The sequence below is a fragment of the Equus caballus genome, chromosome 27 (assembly GCF_041296265.1).
Source record: "Equus caballus isolate H_3958 breed thoroughbred chromosome 27, TB-T2T, whole genome shotgun sequence".
Lineage (NCBI taxonomy): Eukaryota > Metazoa > Chordata > Mammalia > Perissodactyla > Equidae > Equus > Equus caballus.
This window is the reverse complement of record NC_091710.1, coordinates 29,088,119-29,105,967: the sequence shown is the minus strand read 5'-3', so window position 1 is coordinate 29,105,967 and position 17,849 is coordinate 29,088,119. Positions and strand designations below refer to the sequence as shown.

The window sequence follows — 17,849 nt, the reverse complement described above, 5'->3', positions numbered from 1 at the left end:
TTTCCCCAAAAACTATCTCTATTAGTTTAGTTTTTAAACCTATTACAATCCTATTATCATTGCTGTTTAACTTTATATCAGTTCATCTGAATATAAACATGATTAACAATCCTGAACATGTAGATACCTATCATCAGACTGTCAAACTATGGTGAGGCAAAAATTGATAGAACTGCAAGGAGAAATAGACGAATCCACTATTATAGTTGGAGACTTCAACACCCCTCTATCAGAAATGGACAGATCCAGCAGGCAGAAAATCAGTAAAGACATAGTTGAACTCAACAGCACCATCAATCAACTGGATATAATTGACACCTATACAGTACTTCATCCAACAACAGAATACACATTCTTCCCAAGCTCACATGGAACATTCATCAAGATAGACCACATTCTGTCCATAAAACACACCTTAACAAATTTAAAAGAACATAAATCATACAATGTCTGCTCTCAGACCACAATGGAGTTAAACTAGAAATCAAGATCAGAAAGATAACTGGAAAATCCCAAAATATATGGAGATTAAACACCACACTTCTAAATAACCCATAAGTCAAAGAAACCTTAAGAGAAACTTAAAAATTTTTGAACCAATGAAAATGAAAACACTACTTATCAAAATTTGTGGGATACAGAGAAAGCAGTGCTTAGAGGTAAATTTATAGCATTGAATGCATATCTTAGGAAAGAAGAAAGATCTAAAATCAGTAACATAAGTCTCTACCTTCAGAAACTATAAAAAGAAGAGCAAATTAAATCCAAAGTAAGCAGAAGCAAAGATATAAAAAGAATCAGAGTAGAAATCAATGATCTTGAAAACAGGAAATCAACAGAAAAAAAATCAATGAAAGCCAAAGCTGGTTCTTTGAAAATATAAATAAAATTAATAAGCCTCTAGCCAGGCTAAGAAAAAAAAAGAGTGGTCACAAACTACTAACATCAGAAATGAAAAAGGAGGGGATGGGCCAGTGGCATAGCTGTTAAGTCTGCGCACTCTGCTTTGGCTGCACAAGGTTTGTTGGTTCGGATCCCAGGCACAGATCTACACACCACAAATCAAGCCACACTGTGGCAGGCGTCCCACATATAAAGTAGAGGAAGATGGGCACCAATGTTAGCTCAGGGCCAGTCTTCCTCAGCAAAAAGAGAAGGATTAGTGGTAGATGTTAGCTCAGGGCTAATTTTCCTCAAAAAACAAGAAACGAGAAAGGAGATATCACCACAGATCCCATGGATGTTAAAAGGATAATAAAGGAATATTGTGAACATAAACATTACGTAACTCTCAGGTTACATTAATAACTCTGTCATTATTTATTCAGGATCTACCATGCCCCAGGCAATATGTTGTGTACCTTACAGGAATTGTCTTAAAACTTCACAAAAACCTTAAAGAAACCAGAACTATCCTCATATTACACATGAAAGAAGCTTAAAGAGATTCAGTAATGGTGCTAATTTTACAGATCTAACAAGTGGTGGAGATGAATTTCAGCCCAGCTCTTACTGACTCTCAGACCTCAGGTCTTTCTATTACATCACAGAGCTTCTCAAGCAATTCGGGGTACATAGTTTGGTTATGATACGGCTCACCCTACCCTCCCTCTGCCAAAAGGTGCTACCATTATCTCAATGCTAAGTGTGGAAATGCATAAAATTAGACCTGCCTTTGTTCATGAAGAGAGAAGTTCTTTCTATCAGTCTGAGTATTTAATAATAGTTTGGCTAACGTAAAGAAAAACTTTTCTTCCAAGAAATAAAGTGATATAAAATAGCATATGATGAGATGTTACAAAGAAGATATGTACTTTCTATAATTCATAACAAAAATACATGCAGCAATTGAGGAGGAGGGGAAGACAACATCAAAAATGCTGACCAGTAAATAATGCAGAAGAGGTATGAGTGCAGGAAGCAAGGAAAAACACTTGATCCTAACAAAAATGAAAAGAAATAACCAAGTTCATATGTAAGCCTAGCAAACACTTCCTATGTGCCAAAACTCACCACCACCCTCTACACCACCACCAGCATTACCAACCACCATTTCATACGCTAACTGTAACTGGGAAAACCAGCTACTTATATGAGCATAATGCTCTCCTGGTACCAAATGTCAGTATGAAGACAGAGCACTGGCTAAGGGGATCAGCGTCAGAGGATAAGCAAAACAGAAGTACCTTGGTTGCCATGAAAAACAAAAAGCTCATTTCGTCTCCATGCTTTCAACTCCTCTCCATTCACTGGTGACCCAACCAAGGAGTGTTGGAAAACTGAATTTAGAGGCTGAAAGTGGGCAACTTAGGAAATTAGAGAGCGAGCATTCGCCTTCCCTTCAAACCATGGGACAACTCAACCAGGAAGCTTGCAAACTGCTTGATGTCACACAAGAAAACAAAAACTAGAGTTTCCTTGCCTTGAGAATAAAGAGAACACACGCCACCCTAGCCAATCATGTATCACAGATTTGAGTCTCTCACAGTAGGAGTTTCACAGTCATTGATCATAGGGGAACTTAAAGGGACTGTTTTAAAGGAATATAGGAACACGTGCACTGCGGCAGACTGTTAAGTCAAATGACCGTGAAGCCCCCTTCAGCCTCAATTGTTTTACAGTTTTATGGCAACACATGCAACGCCCCCAGCGAATGCGCACTCTGGGTCTGTGCACTGCTGGGTGGAGACAGTAGAGAAGTATTTCTATCTCATCCCTATGCTTTTGTTTCGATTCCCCGCTTTTGTTCAGCATCAGCTAAATAATAAGAATCTTATTCTAAGTGGAGGCCCCTGGTTCTGACACTTTCAGACGTCACAGATGCTGTCTTGGTCCAATAAGCGCTCCTGAAAGAGTAAATTGTTGCCTATGTGGCTAAAAGAATATGTTAATTGCATAATTTCCTTGAAAGAAGCATCAAAATTCACATTTTCAATTACAAACCGTTTTCCAATTTCAACATAAAACATTGCTGGAAACTTTCTCACAAGGCAAACGTCTTAAAGGCGATTTTATTATCTCAAAGGCATAATGTCATAATTGGCTATTCTGTTATCAAAGACTAAGCATCCAATAAATCATAGGCAATATATAAGCAACAACAGGATATAAAACTAAAGATACATCCTCAAATTCCCATGATGGAACTCAGAGATTTTACATCAAGTCATAAAACATTAGTGTAGTGGAAGCCAGCTAAGAGATCATCTAGGAGGTGCCCCTGATACTCCCCTCTTCTCCGACAGACTGGCGACATCATTATTTCCTGGGAAGCTTGATAAAGAGTACAGATTCCCAGACCTCATTTCCAGAGACGTTGATTTGGTATGGAGTGGGAAACAAAATGGTGTATTTTTCTTTTAATTTTTCCAGGTGATTCAAACGACTCTTAGAGGGGTCGGGGGGAATGACCCATATAAATGACACTGGCTGTTTTTTCTCCTAGATTTACTGATTAAATGCCAATGGCGTCATCAGTAAATGAATGAGTCTGAGGAATCTGTATTTGCACTTTTAGACATTAAAGGTTTTGGCAGTGGATTATAGGACTACCACTGCACACTTAGGTTTTAATCTCTGCTCCTCACACCCAACTGAAATATAGAGTTACCAGTGACTTGGATATCAAATTTAGATGTCTGCACTCAGGAAAGTAAAATATGCAGATGTCGATAACCTCAAGGATTAAATATTTATGTGCCTGTGGAAGCAAAATATTTGGTGATCAATAATTTACTGACATATTTTTTTTCACCTGTCAGGGAGGAAATGAATAGCTGCATTCACATTTTTTATGCATCACAATTGTGGGAAATTGATAACGTGAGGTTGAACAAAGTGTCTGAGAGGCCAACGAGTTATATGAATATGCACGGTTCATTTTTCCCTTTGGACACCTGCATAGATGAAAATAGATACCACTAAGAAATCAAGACATCAATTCTACTTTCAAATCACATCTCAAATCTACCCACTTCTTTCTGCACTGCCTCCCACCCTAATCCAGGGCACCATCATTTCCACTTATTTTGTAGAAACTGTGTCTTGCTTCCACTTTCACATTCCAATCCATTCTACGTGGAGAAGCCACAGGGATCTTTTAAAACTTAAATCAGGAGAGAACAAAATGAAAATCAGATCGTATCACCCCTGCTTAAGACCTGATCTTTTCCCTTTGCACTTAGACTATAACGGAACCTCTTCAGGAGCCCTTTGTCACTTGGTCCCTGCCTCTCATTCAAATCTCCTCTCGCACTATCTTCCTTAGCACCCATGGTCTTCCTGCCACAGTGACCTTCTTTCTGAACCTCCAGCCATCAAACTCCTTCCCACTCATTTCCATCAGCTGTTCCCTATACCTGAAGTTAATTCCTTCTATTGTCACAGGACTGTCTCCTCCTATCTTCCAAGTCTCAGCCTTGAAACTTATGTCCTCGGAGAGGCCTCCCTGATCACTCTGTCTAAAGCCAAAATGCACATTCCTACTTGGTAGCATCCTATTTACAGACTTCATAAGCTCCATGAGGGCAGATCCTGTCGTGTTTACCACGGTAACCCCAGCACCCGGCACAGGGCTCCACACAAAATAAATGTCTCTTAGATGCCAGTTGTATACACGATGAAGAACGGATCCTGACATCAGTGAGACATTCTTGCTGATCCTGACACATTTCCAAATTCTCCCAAATCACAAATATCGTAGCACATTTCCTCAAAAAATGGAGTTACGTGGACTATTTCACAAGATCCAAACGATAAATTAGTCCAAGGTTCGATTCTTTATTTAAACAGCAATCTTCTGCCTAATAACCATGGTTTCTTAAAACACTTTGCTTTTTCTTCATTTCCATTATCAGCACTAGTAATTTACTTCCTTCAGAGAGGTTGTTTTTTCACTATTGAAGTGATTTCCAGCATATACAACAAGAATATAACACAAAGCCAGTTGAGACACGGCTGATGGCTATTCTTGTCCAGCAGGCACATGACTCTCCCTGGCACCACCATTTCTCAAAGGCCAGGAGACTCGAATCTGTGCCCTAGAACTGTCTAGATGGGGCAGATCAAACTGTGCCTGTAAAATCTATGAAAACAAAGGGTCTGCTGTACTCACTCCTCAGTTTACATTGTTTTTGTTTCGTTTGTTTTTAAAACTTGAAGAGCAAAGAGAAGGCATCGATTAACGCTGCATGGTTTTTTTTGGGGGGTGCCTGTGAGAGACGTGGTTGTCTGCTCTGACGGATGGAACTGCCAGCTTGTCTCGGAGGATTTCTGGGTATCAGAGAATCTGCCAGGCATGGGATGGGTGCCAGCATGTCCACTGGCCCAGATGGCTGAGACTGCAGAAATGAAACCTGCCCACTGCCTCCTGACCCAGCCAGAAGGAAGGGCCTGACTCTTGGCACTAGTCACTTTTTGTGCCTTCTTTCAGATTGTTAAGGTTAACCTGAGAAATGCTTTCAGATTTCCAGCCACTTTTGCTCCTCTTTTCATCTCTACATTATCACATGCTACCGAAAAACAGAGAGGGTTGAAAAGGAAAGGAGAAGCTGAGTCAGAAACAAGGCTAAGAGAAGTCCTAGTCCTGACTGAATAACTTAAAACTAAACATTACAAGGCTCACTAAATCCTTTGTCCTTGTACCAAACTAACTGTGGCAAAACTCAGTTGATTTTTTTTTTAGCTGGAAAGACTGAAAATCAAGTAATATTATTACACGATTCTTTCATGAAAGGAAATGAATACTTTGGCTAGGAAAAATATTAATGTCTTTGCATTATTAACACTCTTCCCAAAAGGTATCTTAATAAAGCAAAAAAGTCTAGGAATTGGATAATTTATTAATAACTGTTCTTACTGTCTTTGTATTTGACTAGTCCAATCTTTCTTAATTTTTTTTTTTTTTTTTTTTTTTTGGTGAGGAAGATTGGCTCTGAGCTAACATCTGTTGCCAATCTTCCTCTTTTTGCTCGAGAAAAATTATCCCTGAGTAACAGCTGTGCCAGTCTTCCTCTATTTTGTATGGAGGATGCCACCACAGCATGGCTTGATGAGCGGTGTCTAGGTCCACACCCAGGATCCGAACCCATGAACGCTGGGCCACTGAAGCAGAGTGCACCAACTTAACCACTACAACACTGGGCCAGTCTCTAAGTTTTTATTTGTATCAAATTAATACCTACATATAGCTTTCAAAGTGAAAGCGTGGTGTCCTGCCCCACGCCCACTCCCTGTTTCCACATGCCAGAAGTCACCAGTCCAATTCTTTCCAGTGTTTCTTCTGCATTTACAGTTCAAAAATATCTAAATAATAGGTTTCATGTGCTATGTCATGATTTTTCAGTTTTAGATAATACCCATCCTCTTGCTGCTATGGAAAAAGCAGATTTAACTCTCCTGGAACACCCCTTTCCCCTACACATTTGTCTTCCCTCCTCATCCATTTTTGATTAAGTGTATATCCAGTGCTTTCATTATTACAAGTATAAACATTACTTACGGTTGTGCCAAACCAGTGCATTATGGTTACATGTCCTTTCTTGAAAGTTTGTTTTGTTTTGTTTTCAAATCTCTAGCCAACTCTTCCACACCTTCTAAAAGCCTTGCAAAATGCCTCTCAAGCCAATCTTCCACGTGGACCAGCTGGCACACAGCTGACAGATTACGAGCCTTCAACACGACAGATTCTGAGTAAGTCTGGGGAGGGCCCAGGGAATCAGGGTTTTGTTTGTTCATTTATCTATGATCTTAGGATGAGTTAGGTTTTGGAACCACTCATCTACAGCAACATAAGTAAGTTCTAAAACTCAAGTTTTAGAAATTGAAGTGGCAGAGAATTTTGGTTCAGTTCTCCGTTACTAGCATTACTTGCAGAAACTTTCTAGAAACAGAAATGAATTTAACACAAGTTGAAAGAATGACCCACACTTGATATTACACGGATGATCAACAAAATTATCACAACTCCCATTAAAAGTTCCAAAGTTTTGGTTTTTTCACTTTCCAACCAGGGACCTTGACACTTGCACGCTGGGCATTTACAGTAAGACTGAATGCCTCTGTTCTCATGACAGCCATGTGCTCGTGTTATTGACCTTGGCTGCCAGCTCTTATCTAGTTAAAGTGATAATCAGTCATATCCAACTGACATGATAGAGGTTACAACACAACTGTCCCCCAGGTGGCCATGCTGACTTTCTGCAGCTCAGCGCCTGGCGTGTGCCTGGCGGTGGGTGGCCAGAGCAAATTTTCTTCATCCTTTGGCAAGACTTAAAGAGTCAATTCATACTCTCAGCTCTTTTCTTTGTCAGGCAAATCAATGAATAAATCTAAGTTTGGAGTTAAAGATGGCGGATTAACTAGTCACTAATAGTCGAGAGATATCTTTTTAGGGCATAAACCCAAAGAAACAAAGAGATAAATAGCAATCATGTGGAAAGCAGAGTGATGAGAGTCGCTGACTTAGACTCGAGAAGGATGAATCTAAAGTCTGCACTGCGGAAGGCCAGTGAGCAACCTAATTTACCCACAAGCCCCCCAAAACGCTCAAGAATTTGACAGCATCAGATACATCCAAAAGAAGAGGTGAAGATGGGACTAAATGCAAAGGATTGCTTAAAAGTCAGCTCAAGAGACAGTTAAAAACCCAGATCCCTTTATTCTGTGGAACAGAGCAACTGTCCCTTCCCCACCGTGATGGAGTCCTAGAGGTTTTCACTCTTTGGAGGTCAAAAGAAAGGGTCTCTGGGCTGCGGGTATAAGGTCTAGCTAAGATCAGGGGTATCACACTGAAAAGAGAAATAAGCGATAGTTTACAATCTGAGTATTAAGAATCTCAGTCTTCTTCTTCCCCACTGAGCTCCCAGAAGGTTAGCATCCCTGTTACACCCTGCAGGTGGAGAACCGAAAGAATCCTCTCTGGGAAATCTGACCAGCCCAAGAGAAAACCCCTAGAAATAGTGCCCTGGAAGGTAGCCACACTCCATAGCTGAGCTGTGAACTGCAATTATGTGAGTCATAATAATGTAAAGGCTGAATAACCACCTAGCTGAAGTCCTCCTGCTCCTTCTTGGGAAGTCAACGGATAATGCCTAAAACTACAAATTACAAAATTAGGAAGTAACAATATAAGTGTCATTAAGAAAACAGAGAGCTAAATCAGCTAAAAGTGATTGCTTCTAAGATCTGGAAAATGAGGGCAGATTCTGCTGTTTCTTTGAAATAAGCCTCGTACCGGAGTGTTTAATTCAACTATGTACACGAATAAATTTGATACAATGTAATTTAAATAAAACAGAGTTTTAATCATAGGGTCTACTGAACTCATTCAAGAAGAGTGTCAAGCACAACTTGGGTACGTTTTATAACATCTCAAGACCCAATGAAGATAATAACACCAGTGTTTTCATTTCCTCCCCGACTATGTGAGGATCAGGCCAGTTTCACTTATTCGCTCATTCATTCAACAATGTTTACTGACGCCTGCTGTGTGCCTGGCACTGTTCTAAGCAGTGGGACCACAGCAGTGAACAAAACAAAGTCCCCGCTCTTTCATACTTAGATTCCAACATGGGAAGACACTTGATAACTGGCCCAAAAATGAGTAAGAGAACTTCAGCAGGGTAATTAGTGCTATGAAAAGAAAGTAAAGCCAGGCGAGGGTTTACGCCATCAGAGAGCGGTGTGGGAGGGGAACACTAGTGGAGAAAGAAGATGAGGAAAGAGGCCTTTCTCAGAAAACATCACGTAGGCAGAGATCTGACTGGTGTGAAGGAATAAGTGAGGGAAGAGCATCCCAGGTGGAAGAGCAAGTGCAAGGTTCTGAGGCTGGAAAGGCCTTCACTGTTTCAGAGACCCAAGCAGCCCAGTGTAGAGAGGAGTCAGCAAGGGTGAACGATGGTAAGACACGAACCTGAAGAAGTGAGCCTAGCAGGGCAGGCATTCTGCTAGGCCATGGAAAGGATTTGGAATTTTAATGAGATGCAAAGTCACTGGGGAAATCTGAACAAAGCTCTGCAACTGGGTTTACCTTCTGTAAAGTATGATACAAACAACTATTTGTTTAAATAAAAATGAAATGTATCTTTACAATAAGGGTTTGATTATAGCAAAGCTATATACACATAGACAGAGATACATACACATGTACATATATATACATATATTGTATATACTGTACAATCTATCACTCAGTTATGAGTTTCTTTTTCATGTTCAACTTTGTTACTGCTCCAAGAGTCCAGTGAAGTCCATTTCTTTGCCATCTCCCAAGTAAGTCTTAATCCAGAATGTTGTTAGCAATTACCTACTATCTGCATTCAATGCACAGGGCCTGAGATAAAGTCAACCTCTCGAGAGAAAAACTAGTAAGAATCAACAGGAAATGGATGAGATCACCAGAACTCTCTACCCTCTGAGAATGGTTCACAGATATGTCACTCATGAGTCTCGGGAGATGCTCAACACAATCAAGACGACCAGGGATGGCCGTACAAGGAAATCTATCAAGGGTGTCAACACATCAACTGTGATAGAATCATGTTAAGGGGACAACTTGTTGGTTTCCTATGCTTCTCCAGCAGGTGGCCAGGGGCCTGGCAAACGGTAACTCTCCACAGAGTCACCAAATAACTGAACATTGGGATGCAACCGATAGGACAGACATCAAGATTCAAAGCAATTATGAGACGGAAATCCACACCTGTCCCCATTTTCAGGATTTACAGAGGGAATGAAGGAGAACCTATTCTATGACACTTGGATTCTTCAACAGGGTCAAGAAGACAGAAAGGTGAGAGAAGAGCCTGGGAGAAGACTTGAAGAGTTTCTACGGTGAAGGCTGTTGCTCTGTTCTAAATCTCCTGCTTCAAAGGGGCAACCTAGAGAACTCTGAAATATGTTCTTGCAATTTAGAGACACAGAGGACTAGTGCCCACCTCATGTCTGAGGAAGTTCAGGAGGACTGTGGGCCAGGGTCTGACTCCCCCAACCCATCTCACCAGGAAAATCTAGAGGGTGAGGGCACGGTGACCTGCCTGTATGACAGGAGGGCTGCTGTGCTGTGATCTGCCTGCAGTCCCAAAGCTGGTCGAGGCAAGACGTGGGTGAGTGCTTCCAACAGACAGATGTGAGCATGTGGGAGTCTTGGGTCCTCCTAATAGAGCCCTAGGAGGGACAAGGAGACTTCAGAAGGATGAAGTTGGATGTGTTCTGCAGGGTGCCAGGAGCTGGGAGCCATCCCATGTGACTACCCAGAGCAGAGATGCAGCCTCCTAGGAAGGGAAAGTGTAAAAGCCAGAAGACCATCAGGGAAACTCCATATGCCATGAAAATGCCCCAGAATGGAAAAAGTACACTTTAATCATCTGCCAGGCCCACTCAAGGACACCAGCTCTATCCATGTGCCAGGCTGTGAGGACATGAAGCCACACAGCCCAGTAAGAAAAGCCCTATCTCCTTAATTCTCCTCACTCTCCCCACTGCAACTCTGACAGGCTCCAAAGAGCAGCTGGTGAAGGTGGGAGAAGGGGAGCAAGGAGGGCATAGAGAGCAGAAAGACCACAGGCCCCTTCCCACCGCAGGCTTGCAGCAGGAAAGTGGTCCAAGCTGGGGAATGCAAAAAACTACAACACGAGGCACGTTCAGAGTTAGGATTCTACATGGGACCGAATATTCCACTTACTAACTTTGACAGGGTATTCGCAACTTAAAGTGGCCATAAAATTGTCAATTCCCTAAGACTGAGCCCAAAAGCTGGAGACCTGTCAGAGTTGTCAGTTAAGGGATGGTGAAAATTAACCCCTTGAATAAGATTTTAAAGGGACAATGAGAAACATAAATAAATAAAGTGTGTTCATCTCATTCCATATATCATGCTTTTCATCATATAGGGCATGAATGAACGAATGAACAAATGAAATGTCTAAAAGGGAATGAGTAAACGAGAGTAAATGCTTGCATGAAACCAGGAAGATGCAGAGACGAATGGTCACAGGATCCACTGTTCAGCATTTCCAGAGGAGAAAGACACTGGATCTGGTGTGCATGCTTATGGCATCTAGTGTAGACGGTGTGCTAAAATATTAATAAACAGAGAACAAGTTGTAGAATCTGGTATAGAGGTTTGGGTACAAGCTCAGGCACTTACCATCCATGAGACCTTGGGCAAGTCACTTACATCCTCTGAGCCTGTTTCCTCATGTCTAAAGTGGTAACAATGCCTTGGGTAATACACAGCGTTACAGTGATTTTAAATAAGAGAACACATGGAGAGTGCCTCTCAGGTGTCTGGCACAGAGCAGGTACCAATAACGACAGTGATCATTGCTACTGCTAATCTGTTAGGGACAGAGGAAGATAATCAAGTTATCTCCTCTACCCTTCAAGACCATCAAAATGTTTACTGTTATTCCGAGCTCACTAACCAACCTTGTCATTCTCATTCCATTTTCTGGCTAACAATCTTTGGGAGGAGGTACCCTGAACAAGGAGCAGCAGCACTCCTGTTACTGTGAAGACAGCACACTTGCTATCAGCATGAATCTCCTATTTAGATTGACATCTTCAGTTGTTAAAGCCTGACTAATGCTTGGTGAACTGAAAAAAGGGACCAGACATTGAAGAATGAGGATTCCATCATGGTACTGACCCCTGAGAGGCCCTGTCCAAACAGCTGGGCTCCTGCCCCTTGTCAGTGTCGCAATCCAATGTACACATCAGGATAGATGCGGAGAGGGCTGATGGCCACTCTGAGTTTACTGTAACCAGCGTTTCAATATATACATAGCTTACAGCTGTTAGACATACACAGGTGTTCTGGATGAAATAATTAGTGAATGCCAAGAATTCTTAGTGATTTCTCAAGGAGCCCTTCCTGGGCCTCTGTTTTGATATTATCATGTTATTGCTGTGCTCATATATTTTTATCTCAGAGCAGGCAAGGTCTCTTAGGCAACGGTCCCTCCTGCTCCCGATATTGATATCGTGTCTCCATCTATGCCCCGGGCGGCGGATGCCTGTCTTAGGTTGCCTCCCCCTGGAGGTCTTACCTGTCATTGGCTAACCGGCCTTCTCACCTCCGAGTCACAGTTTGTTGGCAAGCTTTTTCCAGTGATTATTAACCCTTCCTGTGTCAGGGGTGGCTATACCCCTACATCCCTCTCTTTTCAATTATACATGACCACACCGAGCCTAAGAAATCCCAAAGTGTCCCCTGAAACAAAGGAAGTGTCTACTGTGTTTGCTTTCGTTCGTTCCAAATGTATTTCATTACAACTCTCTGAGAATGGTAATCCATAGATGGTGTAGAAAGAGACACATACACTCAGGAGGCCTTTTGAAAACCAGAACAGCCTGTTCATTACCGTGTGAGGCCAGCGTTTACTATGCTGATTTCAGTTGCTGTGCTCATGATATCCTCATGTCTGAATCTCTCCAAACTCTCCTCTCGTATCCACATCTTCTTTTCTAAAAACTTTCCTTTTATCCTTCAAGAAAGTTTCCTGAATGATACTACCCATTTCTGATTATTCCTTTACTCCATGTCTTCTCCAAGGTCAGAAATATAATTCGGACTGTATTGCCTCATAATTTTCCACTAGGAGAAAGTCCTGGTTCCTACCACCCACATAAGTGACCTAGGACAAGCCCTTTAATTCTGTGCTTTAGTTTCCTCTTCACTAAAATAGATAAAATTCCTACCTTTGGGACTGTTTTTTTAAAAAAATTGACGTCACATTGGTTTATAACATTATATAAATTTCAGATGTACGTCACTATATTTCACCTTCTGTATAGACTGCATCATGTGAGGCTGTTTTGAAAAGAAATGAAATCAAATTCAAGAAAGGGTTTTGAAAACCATGAGTGAGGGAACAAGGAGCCTGTGGCTGGGGGTGGAGGCACTAGGCCTCCCACCAATTCCTCAGGACCCAGTCCTAGAGAGCTGGATTGCAGGTCTCCGTTGAGGATGACCAACCCCATGTCCTTCCTCTTCACAACCTCCAGACTTCATCAAGTGTGTTAATACTCATATTCCTGAGGAAGCAAAGTATTTCAGTAGCCTACTTTTTTTTTGCTTTCCATACACCTATATTTACTAACAATTCTATTTAAAAGCTCACCTAATGCATAAGCTGCTCCCTACTGCAGCCTCATTCTCATCAAGGGCACTCCAATCCTCCTTCATGAGAGACACCTTTCAAGAGAACTGCTCAGAGGCCAGCCTGGTGGCATAGTGGTTAAGTACAAGTGCCCCACTTTGGCAGCCCGGGGTTGGCCAGTTTGGATCCTGGACGCAGACCTACACACTGCTCATCAAGCCAGGCTGTGGCAGCATCCCACACAGAAGAACTAGAAGGACATAAAACTAGGATACACAACTATGTACTGGGGCTTTGGGGAGAAAAAAAAAAAAAGAGGAGGATTGGCAACAGATGTCAGCTCAGGGCCAATCTTCCTCACCAAAAAAGCACACTTTAAAAAAAAAAAAGAGAGAGCTGCTTAAATATGCACTGTTGTGTTTTTAAATCACTACACTGACAGTTTCTAAGACTAAGTTCCGTAACTCTATGGACTGTTGGTTAAAAAAGATTATTCATTCACTTGTGACTCCTTGCTTTTTGTTTCAGAGAACTGTTAATGTAGCTAAATCCTTGCATTTCTCAAATGGCTCAAACCAGACACAAGATTCACTGTATTTCACTGGTAAAAGTCCTGAACTATTACCTCCAGAAATGTGTTTATACTAAGTAAATGAATCATCTCTAGAAAGCAGAAAAAGTAGGCCACAAAGGTAACAAACAGAATGAAAAATATTCTGCTTTACAAAAGCTTTGAGGTCACATAATCCTTTGAGTTTCCATTTCCCTTAATTAGGTCAGCTTTTGATACTTGAATCATTTTTCCTGCTGTTTCTTTTTCAATCCTGCTACACCAGAGTCCCGTCTGCAGTTGTAAATGACCTACTTAATTAGGATTTGGAACCCTCAGACAGAAAAGCGTGCTGTCTTCTTTCTTTTCTGCTCAACAGACCTTATTAATGAACTGAATTTCTGATTCAGTTTGTTAAAAACCATATACCTTCAGCAATCCCAAAACCCAAACATCCAGGTTTAATCATACTCATGAGTGTACACTCAAATGTGGTACAGGCGAGACAGCACTGGATCGGGGTGAGGGTACCTTGGCTCTCGGCCCAACTCTGCTGCTAAGCGCAATGTAATCTTGGCACATCTCTAACCTTCCTGAGCCTCGGCCTTCTCACCTTTATGGAGAGAAGGTTAGACTCTTAAGGTCCTTTATGGCTCCAAGTCTCTACGAATATTTCCTGAGCTCCTAATATGTACAAGGCACTGTGCTGATGGAGGGGGTGGGGGAGGTACAAAGATGAATTGAGAACTTTATACTCTCCTTGAGAAGAGAAGATCATACAGGACAAAGCTAAATGGCCCAGTTACCTTATCTGTCTTATTTATTCCTCATGATTGGCATTATGCCTGGCATACAGTAGATGCTCAAGTAAATGACACAAAAGAGATATAAAATGTCTGTGGACATTTAGAGAACAGAGGCTACATCTGATGGAGGGGAATCAGGAATGGTTCATAGGTGTTAACTTGAGTTGGTTTTTAAAAAGCCATTCAACTTTCAGTGGTTCCCTGACAACATCTTCTAACATGATGCAAAATCTTAAGCCGATATTCAAGGTTCTCCATGCCCTGGACCCAATATATCCCTCAATCTTTACCTGTCTCTTATATAAAATTGTGCTATAGCCAACTAACATCTTTGCTGTGCCTCAGATATTACCCATAATTTTCTACCTCCATGTCCCCATTCAGGCTGTTCTTCACACTGAAATGCCCTCCAATCCCAATATAATCCGACTCCATTATCCTTCAAGGGCCACTTCAAATTTCTCCTATTTTATGAAGGAGGTCTTATGAAGCCTTTCCTGATCCCTCCAAGTGTATGTGCTCTCTCTCGTCTTTGAAATCCCTCAAGATTTGTTGACATCTCTCTTACAGTATATATGCACTTTAGCCCTGCATTACAGTTGGGTAATATCTGTGTCTCAAGACAATAATCTTTGACATCAGAAACTATATTATTCATCCACATTGCCAAACAAATAGTAGGAATTCAGTAAATTATTTTGACAGGATAAATATAAAAAGGATACTCTGGGACATAGAAACTGAAAGAACAATGGTGAGAAGTTAGAAGCATCAGAGGGCTTAAGTTTAGAAGGCAGGTCACAGTCAGGTTACACAGTGTTGAATGCCAGGATAATAACAATGGCATATACAGTTCTGAGTGAGAATCACTGATGGTTTTAGGAGCTGAAGAGTGACAAGATTTGAGATCTGAGAATCAAACCAGAAGCATTCTGGTTGACACATCAGTCTCCTAGGAATCTGGCTGGAGTCAAATCCATCCCTGAGAGAAGAATCGAGTCTCACTCACCATACCCGTAAATGAAGTGTTTCATCTGCAGATCTGTGAGTCCTGGAAAAGTCACTAAGCTAAACGCTGCTTTGTAAACTTCCCAGTAACCAGATATTTGAGTGCCTGCCTCAGTGGAAGGAAACAGATCCACGCCAAAGCCATCATTTCTGAATTTCCAAACTGGTGAAAAAAGAAGGTTCTGTACTTCTCCAGAGAAGAAAGAGAGGGAAAAAAAGCACACTACACAGAAAGGATGGGGAATCAAAGTAGCTTTGGATTCCTCAGCAGTAAGAGTGGAAGCTAGAAGACAGTGGGAAAATACCTCAAAAATTCAGAAAGAAAAGAATTTCCAGCCTAGATAATTAGATAGATAACTCTATGCTGAGCCAAACCATCAATGAGAAAGGTGAAATGAACACGTTTTCACACATACAAAGTCTTTAAGAAACTTACCTTCCATGAACCTTTCTCAGAACACACCAAATAAAGACACAAACCAAGAAAGGAAAACAATGCATAACAGAAATGGGAGGGGCCGGCCCGGTGGCATAGTGGTTAAGTTTGCACGTTCCGCTTTAGCCGTCTGGGATTCCCCGGTTCGGATCCCTGGTGCCGACATGGCACCGCTTGGCAAGCCATGTTGTGGCAGGCATCCCATGTATAAAGTAGAGGAAGATGGGCATGGATGTTAGCTCAGGGCCAGTCTTCCTCAGCCAAAAGAGAAGGACTGGCAGCAGTTCGCTCAGGGTTAATCTTCCTCAAAATAAAATAAAATAAAAAATAACAGAAATGGGAAATTCAACACAAGAGTGAGGCACAGGGAATGCCCAGAGTGATGGGGAGGCAGGACAGTGTCTGTGCAACAGGCAAAGAGACCAATCCCTCTAGACTGGAGCAGGTCAGAAAACTCTGGGAGACATTCTTTAAAAATACGTAATGTCTACACATCTATGGACAGCTAATCTTCAACAAAGGAGCCAAGAACATACCATGGAGAGAGGAAAGTCTCTTCAATAAATGGTGCCGGGAAAAGTGGACGGTCACATGCAAAAGAATGAAAGTAGACCATTATCTGACACCACAGACAAAAATTAACTCAAAATGGATTAAAGACTTGAATCTAAGACCTGAAGACATAAAACTCCTAGAAGAAAACATAGGCAATTCACTCTTCGACATTGGTCTGACTGGCATCTTTTTGAATATGTCTCTTTAGGCAAGGGAAACAAAAGAAAAAATAAACAAATGGGGCTCATCAAACTAAAAAGGAGAAAGGCAAAGCCCTACTTATACACGCACACACTTGCCAACTTCAGGGGTCTTCTTCAGATGGATTCCCTCTGGGGTAGGAGGGAAGGCAATGGGCTGGGGTCAGGGAGGGACTCACAGAGGGTTTCAATTTTGCTTGTAATATTTTATTTCTTAAGCCAAGTAGTAGGTACATCATACCCATCATATTATCTATACTTTTGTGTGTATAACTGACATATTTCTAGGGGCTTCTGTTAAAATTTGGGAAATTAAACTCACATATTTAGTTTTGCTCCATCTCAAAACCAACTAGAGGATCATAATCCCTTACACAAACTCTCAGAGCTTTACGTGTTTCAGAATTCACAATTCTTTAGATTTTAGAAAGTTACTGTGATACAATTCCATATATTACATCACACTTTCAGTGGGACCTACAATCAAATGATGTTCAAAATTAGCATTTGACACTACTCAGCTGGTTGTTCTCCCCTCAGGACCAATTAGCAGCCAGCCTGGCCCTAAACAAACAGCCCTCACTCCTCAAACTTGTGCTGATTCCCTTTTAAGAGAAGAGGTGGAAAGCAAGTGGCTGGGGACATCAGCAGGCCCTTGGGAAGGATCTGGACTCAATTATATCTGGATTTTTAAGTACCTGGAATTTCCCTGACTCCTTACCTATACCAGGGCACTAGTGCCCATTGCTCTGTAGCCCTGACCAACTGTGCGGCATATATACCACCTGATTCCTACTGAACCCATTTTCTGCTTTATTTAAGTTGTTGTGCAGCAGAACACTGTGCTTTATATCCCAGGTTCAGTCCCACCTCTCAAAAGCCAGCCCTGGACTTACACACACACACAAATACATACACACATTCACACCAGTCTAGAGTAGATTTCCTTCCACTGACTTCCTGACTCAAATGATGTACCTTGCCTATATTTGGTTGAGTTTGCTCCTCTGTATTCCCCCTTCCCCCAACTACTCATCACCCCGGAGTTCTGTCTTTCTAACTGCTGTTGGCATCTTGCTAACTCCACCTTGCTGGGGTTGGTTGCCCTTCAACCCCAGCATGACATGTAAACAGCCTCAGGAAGTAATCAACACCAACTTGCTCTTGAAAGTCAATGCTGAGCAATCTCTCTAT

The 17,849-nt window shown here is 41.6% G+C and overlaps 1 protein-coding gene across 6 annotated transcripts in view; it reads right to left on the bottom strand.

Moving 5' to 3' along the window:
* FUT10 (fucosyltransferase 10) overlaps positions 1-17,849 on the bottom strand; it is a 171,364-nt gene that overhangs the window by 139,920 nt on the left and 13,595 nt on the right. The gene's annotated exons all lie outside the window — the stretch shown is intronic.